We start from the raw sequence: 21,518 nt of genomic DNA on the forward strand, positions 1-21,518 counted from the left end.
GTCATTGAACTAATAACCCAGAGACCCAGGGTATTTCTCTGGGGTCATGGGTTCAAATCCCACCATAGCAGAAGGTGGAATTTGAATTCAATTAATAAATCTGAAATTAAAAGCTGGTTTAATGATGACCATGAAACTGTTGTCGATTGTCATAAAAACCCATCTGGTTCACTAATATCTGCTGTCTTTACCTGGTCTGGCCTACATGTGACTCCAGACCCACAGCAATGTGGTTGCCTCTTAAAATGCCCTCTGAAATGGCCCAACAAGCCATTCAGTTATATCTAACTGCCAAAAAACAAATGAAACTGGATGGGTCACCCGGAAAGTTCTCCTTACTAACATTTGTGCTGAAATTGGAGAGCTATCCCACAGACTAGTCAAGCAACAGCCTAACACAGTCATACTCACAGAATCATGCCTTGCAGACAATGTCCCCAACACTGCCATCACCATCCCCAGGTATGTCATGTCCCACCGGCAGGACAAACCCAGCAGAGGTGACAGCACAGTGGTATACAGCTGGGAGAGAGTTGCCCTGGGAGTCCTCAACATTGACACCTGACCCCATAAAGCCTTATGGCATCAAGTTAAACATAGACAAGGAAACCTCCTGCTGATTACCACCTACTGCTGTCCCTCAGCTGATGAGTCAGTACTCCTCCATGTTGAACACCACTTGGAGGACGCACTGAAGGTGGCAAGGGCACAGAATGTACTCTGGGTGGGGGACTTCAATATCCATCACCAAGAGTGGCTCGGTAGCACCACTACTGGCCAAGTCCCAAAGGACATATCTGCTAGACTGGGTCTGTGGCAGGTGGTGAGAGAACCACCAATTTGCCTGCTGCAGATGCATGTGTCCATGACAGTATTGGTTGCAGTGACCACCGCACAGTCCTTGTGGAGACGAAGTCCCGCCTTCACATTGAGGATACCGTCCATTGTGGTACTGCTACCATGCTAAATGGGAAAGATTTCAACCATCAGCAGCAGCAGAATTGTATTCAACCACAATCTGTAACCTCATGGCCGAGCATATCCCCCACTCTACCATTAGCCGGAGGATCAACCCTGGTTCAATGAAGAGTGCAGGAGGGCATGCCAGGAGCAGCATCAGGCATACCTCAAAATGAGGTGTCAACCTGGTGAAGCTACTACCCATAACTACTTGCATGCCAAACAGCGTAAGCAGCATGCGATAGAGCTAAACGATCCCAGAACAAATGAATCAGATCTAAGCTCTGCAATCCTGCACATCCAGTTGTGAACAAAGAACAAAGAACAGTACAGCACAGGAACAGGCCATTCGGCCCTCCAAGCCTGCGCCAATCATGATGCCTGCCTGAACTAAAACCTTCTGCACTTCCGGGGTCCGTATCCCTCAATTCCCATCCTATTCATGTATTTGTCAAGATGCCTCTTAAGCGTCGCTATCGTACCTGCTTCCACCACCTCCCCCGGCAGCATGTTCCAGGCACTCACCACCCTCTCTGTAAAAAACTTGCCTCGCACATCGCCTCTAAACTTTGCCCTTCGCACCTTAAACCTATGTCCCCTAGTAACTGACTGTTCCACCCTGGGAAAAAGCTTCTGACTATCCACTCTGTCCATGCCACTCATAACTTTGTAGCCTTTGGTGGACAATTAAATAACTAATAGAAGGAGGTGGCTCCACAAGTATCCCCATCCTCAATGATGGGGGAGCCCAGCACATCAGTGCAAAAGATAAGGCTGAAGCATTTGCAATAAACTTTAGCCAGAAGTGCCAAGTGGATGATCCATCTCAGCCTCCTCATGAAGTCCCCAGCATCACAGATGCCAGTCTTCAGCCAATTGCATTCACCCCATATGATATCAAGAAATGACTGAAGGCACTGGATACTGCAAAGGCTACGGTCCTGACAACATTCCAACAATAGTACTGAAGTCCTGTGCTCCAGAACTTGCCTCGCCCCTAACCAAACTGTTCCAGTACAGCTACAACACTGACATCTACCTGGCAATGTGGAAAATTGCCCAGGTATGTCCTGTACACAAAAAGCAGGACAAATCCAACCTGACCAATTACCGCTTCATCAGTCTACTCTCAATCATCAGTAAAGTGATGGAAGGTGTCATTGATAGCACAATCAAGCAGCACTTGCTTAGCAATAACCTGCTCACTGACGCTCAGTTTGGGTTCTGCCAGGGCCACTCAGCTCCTGACCTCATTACAGCCTTGGTTCAAACATGGACAAAAGAGCTGAACTCAAGAGGTTTAGTTTAGTTTAGAGATACAGCACTGAAACAGGCCCTTCGGCCCACCGAGTCTGTGCCGACCATCAACCACCCATTTATACTAATCTAACACTAATCCCATATTCCTACCACATCCCCACCTGTCCCTATATTTCCCTACCACCTACCTATACTAGGGGCAATTTATAAAGGCCAATTAACCTATCAACCTGCAAGTCTTTGGCATGTGGGAGGAAACCGGAGCACCCGGAGGAAACCCACGCAGACACAGGGAGAACTTGCAAACTCCACACAGGCAGTACCCAGAATTGAACCCGGGTCACTGGAGCTGTGAGGCTGCGGTGCTAACCACTGCGCCACTGTGCCGCCAGGTGAAGTGAGAGTGGCTGCGCTTGACATCAAGGCAGCATTTGACCGAGTATGGCATCAAGGAGCCCTAGCAAAACTGGAATGAATGGGAATCAGGTGGAAAACTCTCCACTGGTTGGAATCGTACCTAGCTTAAAGGAAGATGGTTGTGGTTGTTGGAGATCAAACATCTCAGCCCCAGGACATCACTGCAGGAGTTCCTCAGGGTAGTGTCCTAGACCCAACCATCTACAGCTGCTTCATCAATGACCTTCCCTCCATCATAAGGTCAGAAGTGGGGGATTTAAACACAAGGAAGATAATTTTAAAATGAAGGCACTGCTGAATCGGGAGGCAAAATAAGTCAGTGAGCACAGGTGTGTATGTGAACAGGACTTGATGCGAGTAATGAGACACACAGCATAATTTTTGATGAGCTGAGGATTTTGGAAGGTGTAAGATGGGTAGCCGGTGAGGAATGCATTCGAATAGCAAAGTCTAGAGGTAACAAAAGCATGGATGAAGGCTCCAGCAGCAAATGAGCTGAATAGGGATGGAGTCACGTGATGCTCCAGAGGTGGAAATAGGCAGTCTTACTGGTGCCGAGCTAATGTAGTCTGAAGCTCATCACGGGGGTCAAATATGACACCAAGGTTGCAAACAGTCTGCTTAAGTCCCAAACAGCTGCCAGGGAGAGATATGGAGTTCATGGGTAGGGAGCAGAGTTTGTGGTGGGGATCAAACACAATGGCTTCAGTCTTCCCAATATTTTGTTGCAGGAAATTCCTGCTCATCCAGTTCTGGATGTCAGAAAACAGTCTGATAATTTAGAGACAGTGGAGTGAAGAAGAGCAGTGGTGGTGAGGTTGAGCTGGTTGACATCAGCCTACATATGGAATCTGATGTTGTACTTTTAGATGATGTCACCAAGGGGCATGTAGATGAGAAATAGGAGGGGGCCAAGGATGGATCCTTGGGGGATACCGGAGGTAACTGCACAGAAGCAAGAAGAAAAACCATTTCAGGTGATTCTCTGGGTACTATTAGATAGAAAGGAATGGAACCGGGTGAGAGCAGTCCTACCCAGCTGAGTGACAGTGTAGAGGTGTTAGAAAAGGATGATGTGGTCAACAATGTCAAAGGCTGCAGACATGCTGAGAAGAATGAGAGTTACACAGACACAGTCACATAGGCTGCTCAGGACTATGACAGGGACAGAAAATTAAGACTTCTTAAAACCTCCCTCTTTGATTAAGCCTGCGGTCACCTTTCCGAATATCTCCTCATGTGGCTTGGTGACATTTATTTTCTCATTACACTCCTTTGAAATGCAATGGGATATTTTACTGTGTTGAAGGGGCTGCATAGGTGTATATGTGTATAGGTGTATGGGTGGATAGGTGCGTGGGTGTATAGCTGTATAGGTGTATGCATGTATAGGTGTGTAGGTGTATAGGTGTATGGGTGGATAGCTGTATGTGTGTATGCATGTATAGGTGTATGGGTGTATAGGTGTATCGGTGTATATCTCTACAGATGTATAGGTGTACAGGTGTAAAGGTGTATGGGTGTATAGCTGTATAGGTGTATGGGTGGAAACGTGTATGGGTGTATAGCTGTATAGGTGTATGGGTGGAAACGTGTATGGGTGTATAGCTGTATAGGTGTATGCATGTATAGGTATATGGGTGTATAGGTGTATATCTGTACAGATGTATAGGTGTGCAGGTGTATAGGTGTATGGGTGTATAGCTGTATAGGTGTATGGGTGGAAACGTGTATGGGTGTATAGGTGTATGCATGTATAGGTATATGGGTGTATAGCTGTATAGGTGTATGCATGTATAGGTATATGGGTGTATAGGTGTATATCTGTACAGATGTATAGGTGTACAGTTCTATAGGTGTATATGTGTATAGGTGTACGGGTGGGTAGGTGTATGGGTATATAGCTGTATAGGTGTGCAGCTCTATAGGTGTATGGGTGTATAGGTGTATAGCTGTAGAGGTGTATAGATGTATGTGTGTATAGATGTATAGGTATATAGATGTATAGGTGTGTAGATATACAGGTGTATGGGTGTATAGGTGTATGCTTGTATAGGTTTATAGGTGTATGGGTGTATAGGTGTATATCTGTACAGGTGTATTTGTGTATAGATGTATAGCTGTATAATTGAATAGCTGTATAGGTGTCTAGCTGTAGAGATGTATAGGTGTATAGCTGTATAATTGAATAGCTGTTTTGGTGTAAAGGTGTATAGTTGTAGAAGTGTATAGATGTACAGGTGTATGGGTGTATTGCTGTAGAGGTGTATAGGTGTATAGCTATAAAGGTATATGCGTGTATAGGTTTATAGGTGTATGGGTATATAGGTGTATATGTGTCTCTCTGTACAGGTGTATATCTGTACAATAATATAAAATCAAAATACTGCGGATGCTGGAAATCTGAAATAAAAACAAGAAATGCTGGAAATACTCAGCAGGTCTGGCAGCATCTGTGGAGAGAGAAGCAGAGTTAACGTTTCAGGTCAGTGACCCTTCTTCGGAACTGGCAAATATTAGACATGTCAAAGGTTATAAGCAAGTAAAGCGGGGGTGGGGCAAGAGATAACAAAGGAGAAGGTGTAAATAGGACAAGGTCCCAGAATAGCTGAGCGGAAGGTCATGGAGCCGAGGCAAACAATATATGAATGATGTGTTGAAAGACAAAGCATTAGTACAGATAGGGTGTTAATGGACTGAAAACTGAACAGCCGCAAGTACAAACATGAAAAAAAGTGGGTAAGCAAACTGAACAAACTAAGATGAAGTAAAATAAAATAAACACAAAAAATCGGTGTATATCTGTACAGGAGTATATGTGTTTAGGTGTACAGCTCTACCGGTGTATAGGTGTATGGGTGTATAGCTGTATAATTGAAGAGCTGTATAGGTGTATAGCTGTAGAGGTGTAAAAGTGTATGGGTGTGTAGATGTACAGTGTATAGATGTACAGGTGTATGGGTGCATAGATGTATAGGTGTAGAGCAGTATAGGTGTATAGGTATATAGGTGTATAGGTGCATATCTGTATAGATGTATAAGTGTATAGATATAGAGGTGTATAGGTGTATATGTGCATGGGTATACAGCTGTATAGGTGTATAGATGTGTAGCTGTATAGGTGTACGGGTGTATAGCTGTATAGGTGTATGGGTGTATAGCAGTATGGGTGTATAGGTGTAAAGGTATATAGGTGTTTCGGTGCATATCTATATAGATGTATAAGTGTATAGATATAGAGGTGTATAGATGTATATGTGTATGTGTGTACAGCTGTATAGGTGTATAGATGTGTAGCTGTACAGGTGTATAGGTATACGGGTGTATAGCTGTATAGGTGTATGGGTGTATAGCAGTATAGGTGTATAGGTGCATAGCTGTATGGGTGCATAGCTGTATGGGTGTATAGGTGTATGGGTGTGTAGCTGCATAGGTGCATAGGTGTTTAGTTGTATGGGTGTATAGGTATATACATGTATGGGTGTATTGCTGTATAGGTGTATATCTGCATACGTGTATAGGTATATAGGTGTATGGGTGTACAGGTGTATAGGTGCATGGGCGTATAACTGTATAGTTTTATAGTTGTATAGGTCTACATGTGTATCACTGTATAGGTATATAGCTGTATATCTGTATAGGTCTACAGCTGCATAGGTGTATAGCTGTATATGTGTATGGGTGTCTAGGTGTATAGCGGTATCGGTGCATAGCTGCATAGATGTATAGCTGTATAGGTATATAGGTGTATAGGTGTCTTGCTGTGTAGGTTTATAGGTGTATAGCTGTGTAGCTGTATAGTTATCTTGTTGTATAGGTGTACAGGTGTATATATGTACATGTGTATAGGTATATAGCTGTATAGGTGTATAGCTGTACATGTGTATAGGTGTATAGGTGTATAGCTGTATAGGTGTACAGCTGTACATGTGTATAGGTGTATAGCTGTATAGGTGTATAGCTGTATAGGTGTATAGCTGTGCATGTGTATAGGTGTATAGCTGTATAGGTGTATGGGCGATGTAGGTGTATAGCTGTATAAGTACGTAGACGTCTTGCTGTGTGGCTGTATCGGTGTATAGCTATATAGCTGTATAGGTGTATAGCTGTACAGGTGTATAGGTGTATAGCTATATAGGTGTATAGCTGTACAGGTGTATAGGTGTAGAGCTGTGTTTGTGTATAGGTGTATATCTGTATAGGTGTATAGCTGTACAGGTGTATAGCTATATAGGTGTATAGCTGTACAGGTGTATAGGTGTATAGCTGTACAGGTGTATAGGTGTAGAGCTGTGTTTGTGTATAGGTGTATATCTGTATAGGTGTATAGCTGTACAGGTGTATAGGTGTAGAGCTGTGTTTGTGTATAGGTGTATATCTGTATAGGTGTATAGCTGTACAGGTGTATAGCTGTATAGGTGTATAGCTGTACAGGTGTATAGGTGTATAGCTGTATAGGTGTATAGCTGTATAGGTGTATAGCTGTGTAGGTGTATAGCTGTGCAGGTGCATAGGTGGAGAGCTGTATGGGTGTATAGCTGTATAGATGTATAGCTGTACAGGTGTATAGCTGTGTGGGTGTATAGGTGTATAGCTGTGTGGTTGCATAGGTGTATCGCTTTGTGTGTGTATAGCTGTACAGGTGTATAGCTGTGTAGGTGTATAGCTGTACAGGTGCATAGGTGGAGAGCTGGATGGGTGTATAGATGTATAGCTGTACAGGTGCATAGCTGTGTGGGTGTATAGGTGTATAGCTGAGTGGGTGTATAGGTGTATAGCTATATAGGTGTATAGTTCTGTAGGTGTATAGATGTATATTTGTATAGGTGTATAGGTCTATAGCTGTAGAAGTGTATAGGTGTATAGCTGTATGGGTCCAGAGCTGTACAGGTGAATAGATGTAAAGATGTATAGGAGTATAGGTCTATAGCTGTATGGGTGTATAGCTGTATATGTGTATAGGTGTCTGGGTGTATAGGTATATAGGTGTATGGGTGTGTAGCTTTCTAGGTGTATAGGTTTATAGATGTATAGGTTTACAGGTATATAGATGCATGGGTGTCTAGGTGTATTGCTGTATAGGTATATGGATGTATAGTTGTATGGATGTATAGCTGTATAGGTGTCAGTTGATGTTGTTGCTGTTGTAAACAATAGGACGTCCAGGATCCTGATCCAACCTTCACTTTGACACTCAGATTTTATGATATTCAGCATTATTGACACCCTTTCTTTTAGCTATCTTTATTTTTCCTCTCATTTTTTAGTTTAGTTTCGAGATACAGCACTGAAACAGGCCCTTCAGCCCATCGAGTCTTGCCGACCATCAACCACCCACTTATACTAATCCTACACTAATCCCATATTCCTACCACATCCCCACCTGTCTGTATATTTCCCTACCACCTACCTACACTAGGGGCAATTTATAATGGCCAATTTACCTACCAACCTGCAAGTCTTTGGCATGTGGAGCACCCGGAGGAAACCCACGCAGACACAGGGAGAACTTGCAAACTCCACACAGGCAGTACCCAGAATTGAACCCGGGTCGCTGGAGCTGTGAGGCTGCGGTGCTAACCACTGCGCCACTGTGCCACCCCTCATGTTACTCTATTACCACACACTTGTGGTTCAATGACCTTTTTTCAATCTTCCACCCAATTTTTATTGTCCTCTCTTCCTCATGGTGTTATGAGTTAGCACCTTCCCTCAGCTCAGGACATTCAAAAGCATTTTACAGATAACACAATTATTTTTGCAGGGTAGTCACTGTTATAATGTCCTTTCAGGATAGGGGAGAGAGTCACCACATTCATAGGAGGGAGGAGAGAGTCAGCACCTTCTAGGGAGGGGGAGAGAGTCAGCAACTTCAGGGGAGGGAGAGAGTCAGCACCTTCTGGGGAGGGGGAGAGAGTCAGCACCTTCAGGGGAGGGAGAGAGAGTCAGCACCTTCAGGGGAGGGGGAGAGAGTCAGCACTTTCTGGGGAGGGGGAGAGAGTCAGCACCTTCAGGGGAGGGAGAGAGAGTCAGCACTTCAGGAGAGTGGGGAGAGAGTCAGCACCTTCAGGGGAGGGGGAGAGAGTCAGCACCTTCAGGGGAGGGGGAGAGAGTCAGCACCTTCAGGGGAGGGAGAGAGAGTCAGCACCTTCAGGAGAGGGGGGAGAGAGTCAGCACCTTCAGCGGAGGGAGAGTGAGTCAGCTCCTTCAGGGGAGGGGGGAGAGAGTCAGCACCTTCAGGAGAGGGGGGAGAGAGTCAGCACCTTCAGCGGAGGGAGAGTGAGTCAGCACTTTCAGGGGAGGGGGGGAGAGTCAGCACCTTCAGGAGAGGGAGAGAGAGTCAGCACCTTAAGGGGAGGGAGAGAGAGTCAGCACCTTCAGGGGAGGGGGAGAGAGTCAGCAACTTCAGGGGAGTGGGGAGAGAGTCAGCACCTTCAGGAGAGTGGGGAGAGAGTCAGCACCTTCAGGGGAGGGAGAGTGAGTCAGCACCAGGGGAGGGGGAGAGAGTCAGCACCTTCTGGGGAGGGAGAGTGAGTCAGCTCCTTCAGGAGAGGGGGGAGAGAGTCAGCACCTTCAGGGGAGGGGGAGAGAGTCAGCACCTTCAGGAGAGGGGGGAGAGAGTCAGCACCTTCAGCGGAGGGAGAGTGAGTCAGCACTTTCAGGGGAGGGGGGGAGAGTCAGCACCTTCAGGGGAGGGAGAGAGAGTCAGCACTTTCAGGGGAGGGGGAGAGAGTCAGCACCTTAAGGGGAGGGAGAGAGAGTCAGCACCTTCAGGGGAGGGGGAGAGAGTCAGCACCTTCAGGAGAGTGGGGAGAGAGTCAGCACCTTCAGGGGAGGGAGAGTGAGTCAGCACCAGGGGAGGGGGAGAGAGTCAGCACCTTCTGGGGAGGGGGAGAGAGTCAGCACCTTCAGGGGAGGGAGAGAGAGTCAGCACCTTCAGGAGAGTGGGGAGAGAGTCAGCACCTTCAGGGGAGGGGGAGAGAGTCAGCACCTTCAGGAGAGGGGGGAGAGAGTCAGCACCTTCAGCGGAGGGAGAGTGAGTCAGCTCCTTCAGGGGAGGGAGAGAGAGTCAGCACCTTAAGGGGAGGGAGAGAGAGTCAGCACCTTCAGGGGAGGGGGGAGAGAGTCACCACCTTCAGGGGAGGGGGGGAGAGAGTCAGCACCTTCAGGGGAGGGGGGAGAGAGTCAGTACCTTCAGGGGAGGGGGGAGAGAGTCAGCACCTTCAGGGGAGGGGAGAGAGTCAGCACCTTCAGGGTAGGGGGAGAGAGTCAGCACCTTCAGGGGAGGGGGGAGAGAGTCAGCACCTTCAGGGTAGGGGGTGAGAGTCAGCACCTTCAGGGGAGGGGGGAGAGAGTCAGCACCTTCAGGGGAGGGGGGAGAGGGTCAGCACCTTCAGGGGAGGGAGAGAGAGTCAGCACCTTCAGGGGAGTGGGAGAGAGAGTCAGCACCTTCAGGGGAGGGGGGAGAGGGTCAGCACCTTCAGGGGAGGGAGAGAGAGTCAGCACCTTCAGGGGAGGGAGTGAGTCAGCACCTTCAGGGGAGGGGGAGAGAGTCAGCACCTTCAGGAGAGGGAGAGAGAGTCAGCACCTTCAGGGGAGGGAGAGAGAGTCAGCACCTTCAGGAGAGTGGGGAGAGAGTCAGCACCTTCAGGGGAGGGGGGAGAGAGTCACCACCTTCAGGGGAGGGGGGGAGAGAGTCAGCACCTTCAGGGGAGGGGGGAGTGAGTCAGCACCTTCAGGGGAGGGAGAGAGAGTCAGCACCTTCAGGAGAGGGGGTGAGAGAGTCAGCACCTTCAGGGGAGTGGGGGAGAGAGTCTGCACCTTCAGGGGAGGGGGGAGAGAGTCAGCACCTTCAGGAGAGGGGGGGAGAGAGTCAGCACCTTCAGGGTAGGGGGAGAGAGTCAGCACCTTCAGGGGAGGGGGGAGAGAGTCAGCACCTTCAGGGGAGGGGGGAGAGGGTCAGCACCTTCAGGGGAGGGAGAGAGAGTCAGCACCTTCAGGGGAGTGGGAGAGAGAGTCAGCACCTTCAGGGGAGGGGGGAGAGAGTCAGCACCTTCAGGGGAGGTGGGGAGAGAGTCTGCACCTTCAGGGGAGGGGGGAGAGAGAGTCATCACCTTCAGGGGAGTGGGAGAGAGAGTCAGCACCTTCAGGGGAGGGGGGAGAGGGTCAGCACCTTCAGGGGAGGGAGAGAGAGTCAGCACCTTCAGGGGAGTGGGAGAGAGAGTCAGCACCTTCAGGGGAGGGGGGAGAGAGTCAGCACCTTCAGGGGAGGTGGGGAGAGAGTCTGCACCTTCAGGGGAGGGGGGAGAGAGAGTCATCACCTTCAGGGGAGTGGGAGAGAGAGTCAGCACCTTCAGGGGAGTGGGAGAGAGAGTCATCACCTTCAGGGGAGGGGGGAGAGGGTCAGCACCTTCAGGGGAGGGAGAGAGAGTCAGCACTTCAGGGTAGGGGGAGAGAGTCAGCACCTTTAGGGGAGGGGGGAGAGAGTCAGCACCTTCAGGGGAGGGGGGAGAGGGTCAGCACCTTCAGGGGAGGGAGAGAGAGTCAGCACCTTCAGGGGAGTGGGAGAGAGAGTCAGCACCTTCAGGGGAGTGGGAGAGAGAGTGTCTATGTCTATCGGTGTATAAGTCTATCGCTGTATACGTGTATATCTGTGTAGGTGTATAGCTGTATAGGTGTATAGCTGTTTAGGTACATAGGTGTATGGCCAGCATCTTCAGGGGAGGGGGAAAGAAACAGCACATTCAAGGGAGGGGGAAAGAGTCAGCACCTTAAGGGGAGGTGGGTGGGGGCAGGGGAGAGTTTGCCATGAGCTGTCAATGGTGGAGGACCCTGTGTGAAGCTGCTGTATACGGCCTGTGTGAGCTCACTCACTCTCAAGCTCGTGTTTTTTCTATCAAGTGCAGATGATATGTCCTGGGAACACTAGTAGTATAAGTGCATGATGCGCAATTATTCAAATTAGCGAAATGTACCCTGATGTCATTCGTCATTGGCAACAGCTGCTTGGATACCGACTCAGCATTGCACTGTTTCCATGGCAATACGAATTGTCATGCAGTCTGTGTCGTGAAGCAACAATTCTGCAGCAAGCTGTCTCTAATCAGGAATCTCCTGCAAGATCCAGGGAAAAAAGACATTCCTGTCAACGGCCTGACCTCTATACGAAGATGCCAGTGTCCAGGTCTACACCTGAATTCTGACTCCTCTTGTCTGTCTTCACTTCCCCAGCACTGACAATTTCAAACCAGCTCAGTCACCAAACCTGCAGGTGACAGACTCTTGATTCTGTCCCATTCCAAAATGGCTGTCTGACCTTTCCCGAGTTTAAAAAGCTATTCCATCTGGCATTTCTAGGTGAATGGGTGAGCAAATCCCATCCTCCTGCACCTCGTGATTGGCTGGAGAGGGTCAGCTGAAATTAGTTAAAATCTAAAACCCACCTCAACCCTCTATAAACTTCTGGTTTAAGCACCATGGATTTGGGTGGGTATGAATAACTCGACCTGGAAAAGTGAGTCAATGATTAGAGTATTTAAATGGTAGTGTTTGTTTCATCTTTATGTTGTTTCTGGTTCCCAGATCTTGGAAAGAATCACACTTTAATCTTGGAAAAGGCTGGAGTCAGTCTGCTTTGTTACAGCACCATGCTCTGTGCTGTAGAGCCTGGTTCTTGTGTTACATATAACATGACTCCCCAGTGCAGCCGTGATGAGCACCCACACGCCCCCCCCCCCCCCCCCCACCCCCACTCCCCACTCCACTGGAACACTTAAACATAACTAGTTCCTAGATAATTAGTTCCTAACACTTTATAGATAGTTTAACAATATATACAAATATAGCATCCTTCTTTCTTTAAAACATAATGCCCCTATATCAATATAACTGTCAATATAAATAAAGATCATCTGACTTGTGGAAATAATCTGAACCCATTTTTAGAGTTTTTTATTGCGTGAATTTTTTAAAAAATATTATTCACGTATCACTTCGGTGGTAAGATGTTGTGCCTCCATCTTGTAGGTTTGGCATTTGTTGCTCTCAGTGGTGAGTTGGCACACTGTACAGGTGATGTTGTGTCACTTGCTGGTGATGTTGTTAATGTTGTCTCGCTGGATAGTGATGTTTCCAGTGCTGTTGATGGTATTTTCTGTTGTTCCAGCTCAGGTGTAGGTCGAATATGGATTCTGTTCCTTCTCATTTGGTTGCCGGTTCCAGTCTCAATGATAGAGTCATAGAGTTATACAGCACAGAAACAGGCCCTCCGGCCGATCGTGTCTGTGCCGGCCATCAAGCACCTATCTATTCTAATCCCATTTTCCAGCACTTGGCCCATAGCCTTGTATGCTATGGGTTTCAAGTGCTCATCTAAATACTTCTTAAATGTTGTGAGGGTTCCTGCCTCTACCACCTCTTCAGGCAGTGTGTTCCAGATTCCAACCACCCTCTGGGTGAAAAAACTTTTCCTCAAATCCCCTCTAAACCTCCTGCCTCATCTTAAATCTAAGCCCCTTGGTTATTGAACCCTCCACGAAGGAAAAAAGTTTCTTCCTATCTAACCTATCAGTGTCCCTCATAATTTTGTATACTTCAATCATATCTCTCCTCAGCCTTCTCTGCTCTAAGGAAAACAACCCTAGCCTTTTCAGTCTCTCTTCATAGCTGAAATGCTCCAGCCCAGGCAACATCCTGGTGAATCTCCTCTGCACCATCTCCAGGGTAATCACATCCTTCCTATAGTGTGGTGACCAGAACTGTACACAGTACTCCAGCTGTGGCCTAACTAGCATTTTATACAGCATCATAACCTACCTGCTCTTATATTCTATGCAATATGATATATGACCTTGGAGTTTCAGCTTCACCAACAACCTTTGCTGGGCTCCAGGTTTTCATGATTGGATCCTGTACATGTACAGTTTGTCCTTTCAACAGCTCGGACAAGGATTTAGCATATTTGTTGAAGTGTTGCTCTCCTCTTACCTGTGCTTCAGTGAGTTGTTGTCTCACTTCCTCCTGGTCACTTGAAGGATGTATTTTGCTTGGCAGAGTTGTCTTATATTTTCTTCCATTTAACAGCTCTGCAGGTTTGAGAGGTATGGATTGGAGTGACAATAAGGCCAGGTTTGGATCTTCCTTCGTCTCTTGGCATTTCCCATGTTCTTTTGACCATCTGGACGTGTCTTTTTATAAATCCGTGTCCCCGTGGGTAGTGTGGTGATGAGGTGATGGTGTTGAACCCATACTGGTCAGCGAGTTCCTTAAATTCTCTGGATGTAAATTGGGTGCCATTGTCACAAATTAACCTTTCAGGAATCCCTTGCTCAGTGAACAGATCTCGTACTGCTGAGATTATTGTTGTGGCTCTCATCTTTCATCTTCCGGATAAAAGGGAATTTTGAGTAGTAGGTCAGCGACTATGAGAAACCAATCTTGATTATGTGTGAATAAAGTGACTCCTACAATATGCCATGATCTGGGTGATACTTCAGGAGCTATCATCTCCTCTTTTTGCTGTGTGTTTCTGTATTTCTGGCATACATTGCATGTAAACACCATAGTTTCAAGATCTTTGTATATGCCTATCCAGTACACAGCTGATTTGGCTCTGAGCTTACACATCTCCATTCCCACATGGCCTTCCTGTATCTTTTGGAGAAGTTCTTCCTGCATTGTTTTGGGTTTGATTACTCTGGATCCGGCCAGCAGAACACCATCTTCTAGTGAGATGTCATCTCTGATAGACCAGTACTGTCGTATTGCTGGCTGTGTGTGCTGTATCTTATCAGGCCATCCCTGAATCACTTGCTGAGATAGCATCTGTAACTCCTCGTCTTTGCTGGTCTCATCTCCAATTTGACTCAGTTTTGGTAGTGTTACGTTCACTTGGTAATGAATCTTTATGCCTAGATCTTCTATCTCATGTTTCTCCTGTGGTGACAACTGAGATAGGGTGTCTGCCAGCACCATTTCTCTTCCTGGCTTATATTTCAGAGTGAAATTATAACTCTGAAGCCTCAAAAGTAACCTCTGCAGTCTTTCTGGTGTTTTACATAGATTTTTCTTGTAGATCAACTCCAGTGGATGATGATCACTCTCCACTGTGAACTTCCTCCCATAGAGATATGTGTGGAACTGCTCACATCCATACACGATTGGCAAAAGCTCTCTCTATATGTTGGCATATCTTGTCTCAGCTGATGTCAGAGCTTTGGACACACATTCTATTGGCTTTCCCTCTTGTACCAGGGCTGCTCCCAGTCCTTTTGTGGAAGAATCTACTTGCTGAGTGATAGGTTTCTTTCTGTCGTAGTATGACAGACTTGTCTCCTTGCAGACTATCTTTTTGAGTTTGTTGAAACTCCTGTCATGTGACTCTGACCACTGGTACTCTACATCTTCTTTCATCAGCTCCCACAGGTTTGCCGTGTGTTTCGACATGTGTGGAATAAAGGAGCTTATGTTTTGCATCATATCAAGGAAACTCCTCAACTCTCTCGAAGGGAAGAGATTACTGTATTTAGCATTTAATATTTGTAGTAGAAATCTAGCACGAGGGACCATAGAATTAATTGTAACTTAATTCAGTAAGAATTTAATAAGTATTTAAGCATTTATTTTAAATTAATTTATTAATTAGTGCTGGAAATGTCAGTTAGAGGGGCAAAGTGCTTCACCTGTGAGATGTGGGAGGTCTGTGACGCTTCCAGCGTTCCGGACAAGTACAGCTGCAGGAAGTGTACCCAGTTGCAGCTCCTCACAGACCGCATGGATCGGTTGGAGCAGAAATTGGATGCACCTAGGAGCATGCAGGTGGCAGAAAGTGTCATAGACAGGAGTTTTAGAGAAGTGGTTACACCCAAGGTGCAGGCAGATAGATGGGTGACCGCTAGAAGGGGCAGGCAGTCCGTGCAGGAATCCCCTGTGACTATCCCCCTCTCTAACAAGTATACCGTTTTGGATACTGTTACGGGGGATGGCCTATCAGGGGAAAACAACAGCAGCAGTCAGAGCAGTGGCACCACGGCTGGCACTGTTGTTCAGCAGGGAGGGACAAAGCGCAGAAGAGCAATAGTTATAGGGGACTCTATATTCAGGGGCACAGATAGGCGCTTCTGTGGACGTGAAAGAGACTCCAGGATGGTATGTTGCCTCCCTGGTGCCAGGGTCAAGGATGTCTCTGAACGGGCAGGGGGCATTCTGAAGGGAAGGGTGAACAGCCAGAGGTTGTGGTACACATTGGTACCAATGACATAGGCAGGAAGAGTGACGAGGTCCTACAGGGGGAGTTCAGGGAGTTAGGTAGAAAGTTAAAAGACAGGACCTCAAGGGTTGTAATCTCGGGATTACTCCCTGTGCCACGTGCCAGTGAGGCTCGAAATAGGAAGATAGTGCAGCTAAACACGTGGCTGAACAGCTGGTGTAGGAGGAGGGTTTCAGATATACAAAGAACAAAGAATAGTACAGCACAGGAACAGGCCATTCGGCCCTCCAAGCCTGCGCCGATCTTAATGCCTGTCTAAACTAAAACCTTCTGCACTTCCAGGGACCATATCCCTCTATTCACATCCTATTCATGTATTTGGCAAATGGCTCTTAAACATCGCTATCGTACCTGCTTCCACCACCTCCCCCGGCAGCAAGTTGAGGCACTCACCACCCTCTGTGTAAAGAACTTGCCTCGCACATCCCCTCTGAACTTTGCCCCTCTCACCTTAAACCTATGTCCCCTAGTAACTGACTCTTCCACCCTGGGAAAAAGCTTCTGACTATCCACTCTGTCCAACCCGCTCACACCTTTGTAAACCTCTATCACGTTGCCCCTCCACCTCCGTCGTTCCAGTGAAAACAATCCGAGTTTATCCAACCTCTCCTCATAGCTAATGCCCTCCAGACCAGGCAACATCCTGGTAAACCTCTTCTGTACCCACTCCAAAGCCTCCACATCCTTCTGGTAGTGTGGCGACCAGAATTGCAAGCAATATTCTAAGTGTGGCCTAACTAAAGTTCTGTACAGCTGCAGCATGACTTGCCAATTTTTATACTCTATGCCCCGACCAATGAAGGCAAGCATGCCGTATGCCTTCTTGACTACCTTATCCACCTGCGTTGCCACTTTCAGTGACCTGTGGACCTGTATGCCCAGATCTCTCTGCCTGTCAATACTCCTAAGGGTTCTGCCATTTACTGTATACTTCCCACCTGCATTAGTCCTTCTAAAATGCATTACCTCACATTTGTCCGGATCAAACTCCATCTGCCATTTCTCCGCCCAAATCCCCAACCGATCTATATCCTGCTGCATCCTCTGACAATTCTCATCACTATCCGCAACTCCGCCAACCTTTGTGTCGTCCGCAAACTTAGTAATCAGACCAGCTGCATTTTCCTCCAAATCATTTATATATACTACAAACAGCAAAGGTCCCAGCACTGATCCCTGCGGAACACCACTAGTCACATCCCTCCATTCAGAAAAGCACCCTTCCACTGCTATCCTCTGTCTTCTATGACTGAGCCAGTTCTGTATCCATCTTGCCAGCTCACCTCTGATCCCGTGTGACTTCACCTTTTGTACCAGTCTGCCATGCGGGACCTTGTCAAAGGCTTTACTGATGTCCATATAGATAACATCCACTGCCCTTCCTTCATCAATTATCTTTGTCACTTCCTCAAAATACTCAATCAAATTAGTGAGACACGACCTCCCCTTCACAAAACCATGCTGCCTCTCACTAATAAGTTCGTTTGTTTGTTGCCAAATGGGAGTAAATCCTGTCCCGAAGAATCCTCTCCAATTATTTCCCTACCACTGACGTAAGGCTCACCAGCCTATAATTTCCTGGATTATCCTTGCTACCCTTCTTAAACAAAGGAACAACATTGGCTATTCTCCAGTCCTCTGGGACCTCACCTATAGCCAATGAGGATGCAAAGATTTCTGTCAAGGCCCCAGCAATTTCTTCCCTTGCCTCCCTCAGTATTCTGGGGTAGATCCCATCAGGCCCTGGGGACTTATCTACCTTAATGCTTTGCAAGACACCCAACACCTCCTCCTTTTTGATAATGAGATGACTGAGACTATCTGCACTCCCTTCCCTCGGCTCATCATCCACCAAGTCCTTCTCTTTGATGAATACTGATGCAAAGTACTCATTTAGTACCTCGCCCATTTCCTCTGGCTCCACACATAGATTCCCTTCTCTGTCCTTTAGTGGGCCAACCCTTTCCCTCGTTACCCTCTTGCTCTTTATATACGTATGAAAAGCCTTGGGAATTTCCTTAATCCTATTTGCTAATGACTTTTCATGACCCCTTTTAGCCCTCCTGACTCCTTGCTTAAGTTCCTTCCTACTTTCTTTATATTCCTCAAGGGATTTGTCTGTTCCTAGCCTTCCAGCCCTTACAAATGCTTCCTTTTTCTTTTTGACTAGGCTCACAATATCCCGCATTATCCAAGATTCCCGAAACTTGCCAAACTTATCCTTCTTCCTCACCGGAACATGCTGGCCCTGGATTCTAATCAACTGACATTTGAAAGACTCCCACATGTCAGATGTTGATTTACCCTCAAACAGCCGCCCCCAATCTAAATTCTTCAGTTCCTGCCTAATATTGTTATAATTAGCCTGATAAATATAAATATCTGGATCATTGGGATCTCTTCTGGGACAGATGGGACCTCTACAAGAAGGACTGGTTGCATCTAAACTGGAGGGGCACAAATATCCTGGCTGCGAGGTTTGCTAGCGTCACTCGGGAGAGTTTAAACTAGTGTGGCAGGGGGTGGGGGGGGGGAACCAGAGCAGTAGGGCAGCAGGTGAAATAACTGAGGGGGAACTAGTAAATAAGGCCAGCTAGACTAAGAGGAAGAGCAGGCAGGGAGATGTTGCTGAGCACGGTGGGACTGGTGGTCTGAAGTGCATTTGTTTCAATGCGAGAAGTATAACAGGTAAGGCAGATGAACTTAGAGCTTGGATTAGTACTTGGAAATATGATGTTGTTGCTATTACTGAGACTTGGTTGAGGGAAGGGCAGGATTGGCAGCGAAATGTTCCAGGATTTAGAAGCTTCAGGCGGGATAGAGGAGGATGTAAAAGGGGTGGGGGAGTTGCATTACTCGTTAAGGAGAATATCACAGCTGTACTGCGGGAGGATACCTCGGAGGGGTCATGCAGCGAGGCAATATGGGTGAAGCTCAGGAATAGGAAGGGTGCAGTCACGATGTTGGGGGTTTACAACAGGCCTCCCAACAGCCAGCGGGAGGTAGAGGAGCAGATATGTAGGCAGATTTTGGAAATATGTAAAAGCAACAGTGTTGTTATGGTGGGTGATTTTAACTTCCCCTATATTGACTGGGACTCACTTAGTGTTAGGGGCTTGGATGGGGCAGAATTTGTAAGGAGCATCCAGGAGGGCTTCTTGAAATGATATGTAGATAGTCCAACTAGGGGTGGGGCCATACTGGACCTGGTATTGGGGAATGAGCCCGGCCAGGTGATCGAAGTCTCAGTAGGGGAGCATTTTGGGAACAGTGACCATGATTCCATAAGTTTTAAGTTTTAAGGTACTTGTGGATAAGGATGAGTAGTCCTCGAGTGAAGGTGCTAAATTGGGGGAAGGCTAATTATAACAATATTAGGCAGGAACTGAAGAATTTAGATTGTGGGTGGCTGTTTGAGGGTAAATCAACATCTGACATGTGGGAGTCTTTCAAACGTCAGTTGATTAGAATCCAGGACCGGCATGTTCCGGTGAGGAAGAAGGATAAGTTTGGCAAGTTTCGGGAACCTTGGATAACGAGGGATATTGTGAGCCTCGTCAAAAAGAAAAGGAAGCATTTGTAAGGGCTAGAAGGCTGGGAAAAGATGAAGCCCTTGAGGAATATAAAGACAGTAGGAAGGAACTTAAGCAAGGAGTCAGGAGGGCTAAAAGGGGTCATGAAAAGTCATTAGCAAACAGGATTAAGGAGAATCCCAAGGCTTTTTATACATATATAAAGAGCAAGAGGGTAACCAGGGAAAGGGTTGGCCCACTCAAGGACAGAGGAGGGAAGCTATGCGTGGAGCCAGAGGAAATGGGCGAGGTACTAAATGAGTACTTTGCATCAGTTTTCACCAAAGAGAAGGACTTGGTGGATGATGTGTCTAGGGAAGGGAGTGTAGATAGTCTAGGACATTTCGTTATCAAAAAGGAGGAGGTGTTGGTCTTCTTGAAAAACATTAAGGTCGATAAGTCCCCAGGGCCTGATGGGATTTACCCCAGAATACTGAGGGAGGCAAGGGAGGAAATTGCTGGGGCCTTGACAGAAATCTTTGTATCCTCATTGGCTGCAGATGAGGTCCCAGAGGACTGGAGAATAGCCAATGTTGTTCCTTTGTTTGAGAAGGGTAGCAAGGATAATCCAGGAAATTAAAGGCCTGTGAGCCTTACGTCAGTGGTAGGGAAATTAATAGAGAGGATTCTTTGGGACAGGATTTACTCCCATTTAGAAACAAATGAACTTATTAGCGAGAGGCAGCATGGTTTTGTGAAGGGGAGGTCGTATCTCACTAACTTGATTGCGTTTTCTGAGGAAGTGACGAAGATTGATGAAGGAAGGGCAGTGGATGTTATCTATATGGACTTCAGTAAAGCCTTTGACAAGGTCCCTCATGGCAGACTGGTACAAAAGGTGAAGTCACACGGGCAAGATGGATACAGAACTGGCTCAGTCATAGAAGACAGAGGGTAGCAGTGGAAGGGTGCTTTTCTGAATGGAGGGCTGTGATTAGTGGTGTTCCGCAGGGATCAGTGCTGGGATCTTTGCTGTTTGTGGTATATATATAAATGATTTGGAGGAAAATGTAGCTGGTCTGATTAGTAAGTCTGCGGATGACACAAAGGTTGGTGGAGTTGCGGATAATGATGAGGATTGTCAGAGGATACAGCAGGATATCGATCGGTAGGAGACTTGGGCGGAGAAATAGCAGATGGAGTTTAATCCGGACAAATGTGAGGTAATGCATTTTGGAAGATCTAATACAGGTGGGAAGTATACAGAAAATGGCCGAACCATTAGGAGTATTGACAGGCAGAGAGATCTGGGCGTACAGGTCCACAGGTCACTGAAAGTGGCAACGCAGGTGGAAAAGGTAGTCAAGAAGACATACGGCATGCTTGCCTTCATCGGTCGGGGCATAGAGTATAAAGATTGGCGAGTCATGCTGCAGCTGTACAGAAACTTCGTTAGGCCACACTTAGAATATTGCGTGCAATTCTGGTCACCATACTACCAGAAGGATGTGGAGGCTTTGGAGGGGGTACAGAAGAGGTTTACCAGGATGTTGCCTGGTCTGAAGGGTATTAGCTATGAGGAGAGGTTGGATAAACCCGGATTGTTTTCACTGGAATGACAGAGGTGGAGGGGCGACATGATAGAGGTTTACAAAGTTATGAGTGGCATGGACAGAGTGGATAGTCAGAAGCTTTTTCCCAGGGTGGAAGAGTCAGTGACTAGGGGACATAGGTTTAAGGTGCAAGGGGCAAAGTTTCGAGGCGATGTGCGAGGCAAGCTTTTTTTTTAACACAGAGGGTGGTGAGTGCCTGGAACTTGCTGCCGGTGGAGGTGGTGGAAGCAGATACGATAGTAATGTTTAAGAGGCATCTTGACAAATATATGAATAGGATGGGAATAGAGGGATACGGTCCCCGGAAGTGCAGAAGGTTTTAGTTTAGACAGGCATCAAGATCGGCGCAAGCTTGGAGGGCCGAATGGCCTGTTCCTGTGCTGTACTGTTCTTTGTTCTCTCTTATCGCTTGGGGCTTCCATCCTCGAGATGGCTGAGATTCTTTCAGGGCTCGGCTTAACTCAGTCAGGTGTGTACACCATTCCGAAG

The sequence above is a fragment of the Heterodontus francisci genome, chromosome 15, assembly GCF_036365525.1.
Source record: "Heterodontus francisci isolate sHetFra1 chromosome 15, sHetFra1.hap1, whole genome shotgun sequence".
In the NCBI taxonomy this organism is placed as follows: domain Eukaryota; kingdom Metazoa; phylum Chordata; class Chondrichthyes; order Heterodontiformes; family Heterodontidae; genus Heterodontus; species Heterodontus francisci.